Source organism: Bison bison, unplaced genomic scaffold (assembly GCF_000754665.1).
Source record: "Bison bison bison isolate TAMUID 2011002044 unplaced genomic scaffold, Bison_UMD1.0 scf7180017864277, whole genome shotgun sequence".
NCBI classification, from domain to species: domain Eukaryota; kingdom Metazoa; phylum Chordata; class Mammalia; order Artiodactyla; family Bovidae; genus Bison; species Bison bison.
Window position 1 is genome coordinate 1333781 of NW_011494849.1, and position 11428 is coordinate 1345208.

Below are 11428 nucleotides of genomic sequence, written 5' to 3' on the forward strand. Positions count from 1 at the left end.
AAAGAACTAAATAGACATTTCTCCAAAGAAGACATACAGATGGCTAACAAACACATGAAAAGATGCTCAACATCACTCATTATCAGAGAAATGCAAATCAAAACCACCATGAGGTACCATTTCACGCCAGTCAGAATGGCTGCGATCCAAAAGTCTACAAATAATAAATGCTGGAGAGGGTGTGGAGAAAAGGGAACCCTCTTACACTGTTGGTGGGAATGCAAACTAGTACAGCCACTATGGAGAACAGTGTGGAGATTCCTTAAAAAACTGGAAATAAAACTACGTTATGATCCAGCAATCCTACTGCTGGACATACACACTGAGGAAAGCAGAAGGGAAAGAGACACGTGTACCCCAATGTTCAACGCAACACTGTTTATAATAGCCAGGACATGGAAGCAACCTAGATGTCCATCAGCAGTTGAATGGATAAGGAAGCGATGGTACATATACACAATGGAGTATTACTCAGCCATTAAAAAGAATACATTTGAATCAGTTCTAATGAGGTGAATGAAACTGGAGCCTATTATACAGAGTGAAGTAAGCCAGAAGGAAAAACACCAATACAGTATACTAACGCATATATATGGAATTTAGAAAGATGGTAACAATAACCCGGTGTACGAGACAGCAAAAGGACACTGATGTATAGAACAGTCTTATGGACTCTGTGGGAGAGGGAGAGGTGGGAAGATTTGGGAGAATGACACTGAAACATGTAAAATATCATGTAAGAAACGAGTTGCCAGTCCAGGTTTGATGCACGATACTGGATACTTGGGGCTAGTGCACTGGGACTACCCAGAGGGATGGTATGGGGAGGGAGGAGGGAGGAAGGTTCAGGTTGGGGAACACATGTATACCTATGGCGGATTCATTTTGATATTTGGCAAAACTAATACAATTATGTAAAGTTTAAAAATAAAATAAAATTTTAAAAGAATAAAAAATAAAAATTCAGCTTGTTAAATAGGTTAATCTAACAATAAAATTACTGAAAATTTCACAGACCATATTCATTGAAGGGATAAAGCCATGAGAAATGAACTTTGTCAACTGTATATTATAGCAGTAGTATATGGTGAATTTTTGTTCATTCAATACAAGTTTTGGGCTGAAAATATCAAAGTTTCAACTGTATTCTGTGCATCTAGATCAACTGCTATCTGATAATTAAAACATAATTTTACGTCATTCATATCACATTTAATTCCGGTCTTTCTATATATGGGTACAGATTTTTAAATCTCATAATGGATGTCTTCCCAATTCTCTGTAGCTCTTTGATTCTTTGATAATTTGGGGGATAAGATTCTGTATAACAAACATCATTATTTTTATTTTTCTTTTGGCTGAGCTGGGCCTTCATTTGTGGTGTGTGGCCTCTGCATTGCAGTGTGTGGGCTTCCCTTGTTGCAGCCCCATGAGTTTCTTTAATTGGGGCACCTAGGCTCATGCCTGCCAATGCAGAAGACATAAAACTTGGGTTGATCCCTAGATCAGAAAGATCCTCTGGAGAAGGAAATGGCAACATATTCCAGTATTCTTGCCTAGAGAATACATGGACAGGGGAGCCTGGTGGGCTACAGTCCATAGAGTCACAAAAAGATGGACACGGCTGAAGAGACATAGCACACAGGCTCCATTGTGCAGGCTCAGTACTTTCAGGCTTAGTTGCCCTGTATCATGTGGGATCAAACCCACATTCCTTGCATTAGAAGGTGAATTCTTAATCACTGGACCACTAGGGAGGTCTCACAACGATCATTCTTTAAAGTTCCTTAAGGTTCATTATACTGTTCTTAGAATTCAACCCACAACTTAATACTAAGGTATTCAATCTGCCTTTATCCTTTTATCAATTTGTAACTGCATTTACTTAGTGTACTTAGCGATGTTAATACCTCCAGTTATTGACACATATTGAACTAATACCAGTTATATAATTTCATTTATTCCTCAGTGAAAGAAATAAGAAGTGCACTAGACTTTTTAATTCGAAAAGAATCTAATAGAGTGAATTAACCACTTCAAAAATGACCATATTTGAGGGAACTGACACATGAATTTGACCATGCTCAAACAGAGTGAGGAAGATACAGATAAGAAAGCTGGACTCAAGATAAAAATCTTTGCATGTACTTCTCAAGTCCTTACTTGCTCTTAATACAAAAAAAAGAATTTTTTCCCTTAAATATGTTAAAGTTTTTTTTTTCATATTTATGTCTTTAAAGTCACATAGTATATACATTTCAGATATGGTGTGCGATGGATATATACTTTTCTTTCTTAGCATAAGGATAAATAAATCTTGCCAGTACATTTATTGAATACGAATTATTTTCCTGACTACCTTGCAACACCACTAACTTCATACATATATACATACACATTATTCTATCTCTTAGCTGTCCGTGTTGTTCAATTAATATCCATGAGCCAGTACTATAGTGCTTAAAATACTGCAGCATTTCAGATATCATTATCATATAAAACATCACTCCTAAATTGAGTGGTTTAAAGCAGTAACACTTTATTGTTTCAGATGTTTTCAGTGGGTCTGGAATTTGACCAGATCAATCTGCTACTTCAGTCTCAGCATCTTTCATGAGGTTTTAGTTAGAAATTGGCAGAGGCTGAAGTCATCTAAACAAGTTTCTTTACTCATATACTTGATACACAGGCTGGAGAGCATTGAACAATGGGGATTAGAACAGTTGGTACATCTTGAGATCACAAAAGTAAGGATCTAATCATATACAATTGATGTCCTAATAAAAAGTGGAAAGTACACCAGTGCCCACTCTCTCATGTTTGCTTAGAAGAAGGGCTCTATGAAACTGTGCACTGAAGAATTGATGCTTTTGAACTGTAGTGCTGGAGAAAAGACTCTTGAAATTGCCTTGGACTACAAAGAGGTCAAGCCTGTCAATCCTAAAAGAAATCAACACTGAATATTCATTGAAAGGTCTGATGCTGAAACTGAAGCTCCCTGGAAAACACCTTGCTGCTGGGAAAGCCTGAGGGCAGGAGGAGAAGAGGATGGCAGAGGATGAGATGGTTGGATGGCATCACTAACTCAATGAACAAGAGTTTGAGCAAACTGTGGGAGATAGTGAAGGACAGGGAAGCATGTCATACTGCAGTCCATGGAGTCACCAAGCTGGACACAATTTAGCCACTGAACAGCAACCCACGTGCTTCCCCTTCAAGTGTGTCAGGAACTATTACACTACAATGTGTCTCCTTTATAAAATTTCAGCTACAAATATCCAACCAATGTCTTTAAAGATCAGTCTTAGTTTCTTGCAAAAGAGACAGGATTTTCTGTGGTATGTTTAGGTCTATAGATGAGAAATTTTCTGCATTCTTAATGATTCACTTTGTCGTTCAAGAAGGTGGTGTCAATGTGTTGTAGTTTTCTCTGACTTGTTGCCATGTATTTCTGCACTACAAGTTTTTTCTTCATTTTGAATGACAAATTTATGCCTCTGCAGTTTTACAAAAGTCCAACATTAGTATTGTAACAGATATTTTTAAAAACAAAAATCCCTTCTTATTTCTTTCCTTATAGTGAAAATAAGTTCTAATGTAGGTCTTCATAAAAGGGATTGACTAATGTGAACTTTAGTAAAGTGGGAGATACCTGCATTCTTCCTTTCTGCAAGCAGAGAATGTTAGGTCGTCTTTCATTGTTACATAACTGTTTATAAATCAGAGCTTCTCTGACTACAATACTCCAACTCATGTTACTTCTCACAAATGTCACATTCCCTAACTCAGTGGTCTAGTGGAAGAATTTCCTCCATAATTTTGCATGGCTGTCTCTAAAGAGGCATTCTCCAATACAATGGAGAAAAGAGAGTCTCTTCAACAACATTCTCTTACACCATACAGAAAATAGCCCCCAAATGGATTAAAGATCTAGATGTAGGACTGCTGCTGCTACTGCTAAGTCACTTCAGTTGTGTCCGACTCTGTGTGATCCCATAGATGGCAGCCCACCAGGCTCTCCCGTCCCTGGGATTCTCCAGGCAAGAACACTGGAGTAGATTGCCATTTCCTTCTCCAGTGCATGAAAGCGAAAAGTGAAAGGAAGTCACTCAGTCGTGTCTGACTTTTCGCGACCTCATGGACTGCAACCTACCAGGCTCCCCCATCCATGGGATTTTCCAGGCAAGAGTACTGGAGTGGGGTGCCATCGCCTTCTCCAATGTAAGACTAAACACTGCAAAATTCCTAGAGGAAATCACAGGCAGGACACACTTTGACATAAATCACAGTAGGAGCTTTTGGATCTGTCTCCTGGATCTATTTTTGTTCTATGGCAACAGAACAAAAGACTTAAAAAAAAAAAAAAAAAAAAGGATGTTTTCAAAGTCCTATTCTTACTGACACACCTTGAATTCCATTTACTGTCCCAAGAAAAAGGCATTTGTATGAACTTCAACTCACCCTTGTCAGGCTTTCTTGTGTGGTTTTTAAAATAAGCCCATATCTTTAGTGGGCTAAAGAGGACCTTAAATTCAGGGTTTAACTCTGGCTTCTTTTCAAAGTAATGGCCCCACAGTAAATGGACCCCTTGCTAGTTCTCTAATGCTTTTAAACACATGTATTTTATATCTTTCTAACTCTGCTGGTGGTTTGTATTGAAATGCTTATTACAAAACAAACATTCTTGCTTCTTCAGGTGACACATACTATCACTCTATTTATATTTAATTTTCTAGTTTGAGTATAAATGTAACTTATAGGGAATTATCACAGATTATCACAGATTTTGAGTCACTATGGCATTTACATTTCCAGTGTCTTACTTTTATCGGAACATATAAATTCTGCTTCATTGACGTGATCAAGCAAATTCTTTTACATCATTCACATAAGAAAAAAAGCATGAGTAGCTCTTTGCATTCCACAGGAAAAATCATAGAGAATTATACCTATGCATATACTATGTCTCCAGCTCTGAGTCATAATTAGTTCACTGTATTCTGGATCATATAAAATAGCTTTTCTAAATGATGGATAAGGTCTTTATATTTTGTTACTTACTGGTAAGAAAATAACCAGATGCTTAAATATATTTTATGTACCTAGGCTCAGGTGTTCTTTAAACTTAGATGTATTGTAGGTAATATTTAGAGTTGCTGGATTTCATCCATTTATTAGGTAAGTTGAAAAACACCAATTTGGGGTGAGACTCAGCATGTAATAAGATCCCAAGCTGGTCCAGAGAAACATTTAATGATTCTTTATCTAATGCCCTTATGACCCACAAAGAGTGATATTTAGCTATATGTGTGTGGAGATGCAAATACTCAAGGCAGCACATGCAAAATAGTTAACAATGGAAGCCCTCCAATCTCTGACGTAGAGTCAAGCTTGTTGGAAAAGTGATGTATCTTTAGTTTTTGTCATTATTTATTTCCGTAAGGTCTGCCCTGGGTTGGGCAGATCCCTGGAGAAGGGGATGGCGACCCATTCCAGTATTCTTGCCTGGAGAATTCTCATGGATAGAGGTATCTGGCGGGCTACAGTCCAAATGGGTCACAAAGAGTCGGACGTGACTGAATGATTAAGCACACTTCCTTTTATTACTTTAGCACCAAGTCTCCAAAGAGCACCTTCTATGTCTATTTATCCTTATCACCCCTAGAAATGATGCCTTTTGAAAATATCATCTTATATGCTACATATTTTCAAGTTCTTTCTCTGTACACTGATTTGCCACATCACAGATCTTTTTCTTTAGTGATTTAAAATTAGTGTGAGTGACTCTTTCACATTTAATTATGTCTGCACTCTATTTTCCCTGTGATTTTCACCTTCCTCTTCTCTATATCCATTTCAGGACTCCTCCACTGTCCTCAGTTTGAACCATAAGCTCCAGAGGTAATCATCTTGAAAGTTGATGTTTATATCTTTTATTTAGAGTTAATTTGACATTTGTATATTCCCAGTACCTCAGTTGTGCTGCATATATTAATTATATTTAAACTTATAAGAACCTGCCACAGCTATATTAATCACATCTAGATTGAGTTTCTATGTTTTCTTTTTTATGTTACTTTATAATAGTCACTTTCAAATTAAAAGTCCTAAGTACCTGTTTCTCTATTTCTTTTTAAGAAAGATTCCTTTAGACAAAAGTTCTGAGTTTGAATTTTGTATACAGATGTTATCTAAGTTAAATGGAAACTAATTTATAGATTTGTTCTAAATCTGAATATTGTATGCAAATGTTATCTAAATTAAATGAAATTAGCAATAATCTCATTACATATGTCTGCTATACACAAGACAATCTTTTTAACTTCACTCTAGTGCCATCCTGCATTTGAGAATTGCAAATATATACTGATTAGTCGAAAATAAATGGTTGTTTGCATAAATGTATATATTTGCTATTAATAAGTTACTATTTGTTACTAGAATGACTCTCCTAAGGTGATTAGCCAGGGGAAGCCTCTGAAAATATACCACACACTGGAAGGATCTCTCGATTCTCTGGAGCATGATTCCTAGGTGAATTTTATCTTGAACCAGCAGCTTGGGGACTAAGTATTTTAACAGCTCAGTGAAGTGTTAAATGCCCACTCATATCTTCCTTTATCTGGGTGAAGACTTCTCCTTGGGTATTAATGTTACTGCCAAGATGTAAAATATAAGCCATTACGTTAGTAGATATGAACCATATTGAAATAGTCATGCAAATGATTTAGAAAAATCCAAAATCAAGCCCATTTCTTTAATTATCCAGCTCTTCACATTATTTTTTTTTTAATTTAAAAAACTGGAAATAGAAATGCCCTATGACCCAGAAATCCCACTGCTGGGCATACACACTGAGGAAACCAGAATTGAAAGAGACACGTATACCCCAATGGTCATCACAGCACTCTTTATAATAGCCAGGACATGGAAGCAACATAGATGTCCATCAGCAGATGAATGGATAAGAAAGCTGTGGTACATATACACAATGGAGTATTACTCAGTCATTAAAAAGAATGCATTTGAATAAATTCTAATGAGGTGGTTGAACCTGGAGCCGATTATACAGAGTGAAGTAAACCAGAAAGAAAAACACCAATACAGTATACTAACACATATATATAGAATTTAGAAAGATGGTAACGATAACCTGTATGTGAGACAGCAAAAGAGACACAGATGTATAGAACAGTCTTTTGGACTCTGTGGGAGAGGGAGGGGGGATGATTTGGGAGAATGGCATTGAAACATGTATAATATCATATATGAAATGAGTTGCCAGTCCAGGTTTGATACATGATACAGGATGCTTGGGGCTGGTGAACTGGGATGACCCAGAGGGATGGTATGAGGAGGGAGCTGGGAGGGGGATTCAGGATTGGGAGCACGTGTACACCCATGGTGGATTCATGTTGATGTATGGCAAAACCGATACAATATTGTAAAGTAATTAGTCTCTAATTAAAATAAATAAATTTAAAAAATCAATAGAAAAATTATTTATTTTGATTGGAGGTTAATTACTTTACAATATTGTATTAGTTTTGCCATACATCAACATGAATACACCACAGACGTACACGTTTTCCCCATCCTGAACCCCCCTCCCACCTCCCTCCCTGTACCATCCCTCTGGGTCATCACATTATTGACTAAAAGTATTATCAAATGTTTGTTCAATTAAGCGGGTTAGTTGAACATAATAGTGAAGTTTTGAATTTGATACTGAAATACATTTTCAATAAAATCTTTCAAATTTGATTACTTATCACCCACATTAACTGTGGATTCTTGAAGCCAACTCTGGATAATTTTCCAATCTGAACTGTGAAGTGTTTAAAAGCATTGAAGATGCTCCTGCTTTGTACAGGCAGAGAGATATATCTGTGTGCCCAAGCACTTCCAGCTGCAGGGACTAAGTGTGCCCTGATCTTTGTTCTGTGGTCACAGCAGGGTGGATGTGGTGGCAATTCTGACTTATCTTAATTGAACTAAATTTCATCTTCAAGGACCAAAGACAGAATTGGAGAAGTCTGGAATTGGAACAAATGACAGAAGAGGAAATAAGAAACCCAGGTAACACATTCACAAAAATTCTTCTCTGCTATGAGAATAGGGAAATTAAAGTTATTTGGAATGAATTAAGTATGTTTCTTCAGAAGCAGATTTTAAAGGATGATCTCAAGCTTTTTATGCCAGAAGCTCCTGGAATAATAAGCTACTTACATTTTTTCCATTTTGCAAAATATTATTGAATTAAGAATAGTGACAATATATGTATCCAATATTTTGTTTTACAAATATTTGATTTCTCTATTTTGGCATAGAGAAATAGAGAAAACACATAACAAAACATGGCAATATAATATAACCTGGAAATGGTCTTGATTATAACTTTTTAAAAAGTGCTTTATGTAATTTAGAGAATTTAATATAATTTTGAATTTTAAAGTGTCAACATTTAAGATAATAGATTAATATAGCTCTTTATAAATCATTATCTCATCCATGATTTCTTTAAATATGCTGGCTCTATTTTATTCATTAATAAATTTTTATTGTGGTAAAGTAAACCTTGAGCGCGGGCGGCTGCGACCGGTGCACTTGAGCGTAGCTGAGAGGAGTTACCCCATGTCCGAGGTAAGGAGCAGAAGCTGGGAGGACCCCATGCCCAAAGGGTGGTGGCCAAGAGGAGTTACCCCACGTCTGAGATCAGGGGCAGCGGCCGAGAGTGCCAGGCTGCGATGGCGCAGGAACGGCGGAGAAGAGCTACCCAAGTCCGAGGTGAGGGGGGGTGGTCGGGAGGCGCTACCCACGCCCCCACGCTTGAGGCCAGAGGCAGCAGCCAGGAGGACCAACCCCACGCCCAAGGCCAGGAGCAGCAGCCGGGAAGACCAAACCCACATCCAAGGAGCAGTGGCTGCGTGGGCACAGGAGGGCCTAGAGCTATTCCACATTGAAGAGCAAAAAGGGAAGCAGTGAGGAGATACCCCTCATCCAAGGTAAGGAGAAGCTGCTGCCCTTTGCTGGAGCAGCCGTGAAGAGATACTCCACGCCCAGGGTAAGAGAAACCCAAGTAAGATGGTAGGTGTTGCAAGAGGGCATCAGAGGGCAGACACACTGAAACCATACTCAGAGAAAACTAGTCAATCTAATCACACTAGCACCACAGCCTTGTCTAACTCAATGAAACTAAGCCATGCCTGTGGGGCCACCCGAGAAGGGGGGGGGGTGGTCATGGTGGAGAGGTCTGACAGAATGTGATCCACTGGAAAAGAAATTGGCAAACCACTTCAGTATTCTTGTTTTGAGAATCCCATGAAGAGTAGAAAAGGCAAAATGATAGGCTACTGAAAGAGGAACTCCCCAGGTCAGTAGGTGCCCAATACGCTACTGGAGATCAGTGGAGAAATAACTCCAGAAAGAATGAAGGGATGGAGCCAAAGCAAAAACAATACACAGTTGTGGATGTGACTGGTGATAGAAGCAAGGTCCGATGCTGTAAAGAGCAATATTGCATAGGAACCTGGAATGTCAGGTCCATGAATCAAGGCAAATTGGAAGTGGTCAAACTGGAGATGGCAAGAGTGAATGTTGACATTCTAGGAATCAGCGAACTGAAATGGACGGGAATGGGTGAATTTAACTCAGATGACTATTATATCTACTACTGCGGACAGGAATCCCTCAGAAGAAATGGAGTAGCCATCATGGTCAACAAAAGAGTCTGAAATGCAGTACTTGGGTACAATCTCAAAAATGACAAAGTGATCTCTGTTCGTTTCCAAGGCAAACCATTCAAAATCACAGTAACTGAAGTCTATGCCCCAACCAGTAATGCTGAAGAAAAAACAAGACCAGGAGCTGACTGTGGCTCAGGTCATGAACTCCTTATTACCAAATTCAGACTGAAATTGAAGAAAGTAGGGAAAAGCACTAGACCATTCAGGTATGACCTAAATCAAATCCCTTATGATTATACAGTGGAAGTGAGAAATAGATTTAAGGGCCTAGATCTGATAGATAGGGTGCCTGATGAACTATGGAATGAGTTTCGTGACATTGAACAAGAGACAGGGATCAAGACCATCCCCATGGAAAAGAAATGCAAAAAAGCAAAATGGCTGTCTGAGGAGGCCTTACAAATAGCTGTGAAAAGAAGAGAAGCAAAAAGCAAAGGAGAAAAGGAAAGATATAAGCATCTGAGTAAAGAGTTCCAAAGAAAACCAAGAAGAGATAAGAAAGCCTTCCTCAGCGATCCATGCAAAGAAATAGAGGGAAACTACAGAATGGGAAAGACTAGAGATCTCTTCAAAAAAATTAGAGATACCAAGGGAACATTTCATGCAAAGACAGGCTTGATAAAGGACAGAAATGGTATGGATCTAACAGAAGCAGAAGATATTAAGAAGAGGTGGAAAGAATACACAGAAGAACTGTACAAAAAAGATCTTCACGACCCAGATAATCACGATGATGTGATCACTTACCTAGAGCCAGACATCCTGGAATGTGAAGTCAAGTGGGCCTTAGAAAGCATCACTACGAACAAAGCTAGTGGAGGTGATGGAATTCCAGTTGAGCTATTTCAAATCCTAAAAGATGATGCTGTGAAAGTGCTGCACTCAATATGACAGCACATTTGGAAAACTCAGCAGTGGTCACAGGACTGAAAAGGTCAGTTTTCTTTCCAATCCCAAAGAAAGGCAATGTCAAAGAATACTCAAACTACCGCAAAATTTCACTCATCTCACATGCTAGTAAAGTAATGCTCAAAATTCTCCAAGCCAGGCTTCAGCAATACATGAACTGTGAACTTCCAGATGTTCAAGCTAGTTTTACAAAAGGCAGAGGAACCAGAGATAAAATTGCCAACATCCACTGGATCATGGAAAAAGCAAGAGAGTTCCAGAGAAACATCTATTTCTGCTTTATTGACTATGCCAAAGCCTTTGACTGTGTGGATCACATTAAACTGTGGAAAATTCTGAAAGAGATGGGAATACCAGACCACTTGACCTGCCTCTTAAGAAATCTATATGCAGGTCAGGAAGCAACAGTTAGAACTGGACATGGAACAACAGACTGGTTCCAAATAGGAAAAGGAGTTTGTCAAGGCTGTATATTGTCACCCTGCTTATTTAACTTTTATGCAGAGTCCATCATGAGAAACGCTGGACTGGAAGAAGCACAAGCTGGAGTCAAGATTTCTGGGAGAAATACCAAAAACCTCAGATATGCAGATGACACCACCCTTATGGCAGACAGTGAAGAGGAACTAAAAAAATTTCTTGATGAAGGTGAAAGAGGAGAGTGAAAAAGTTGGCTTAAAACTCAACATTCAGAAAACGAAGATCATGGCATCCAGTCCCATCACTTCATGGCAAATAGATGGGAAAACAGTGGAAACAGTGTCAGACTTTCT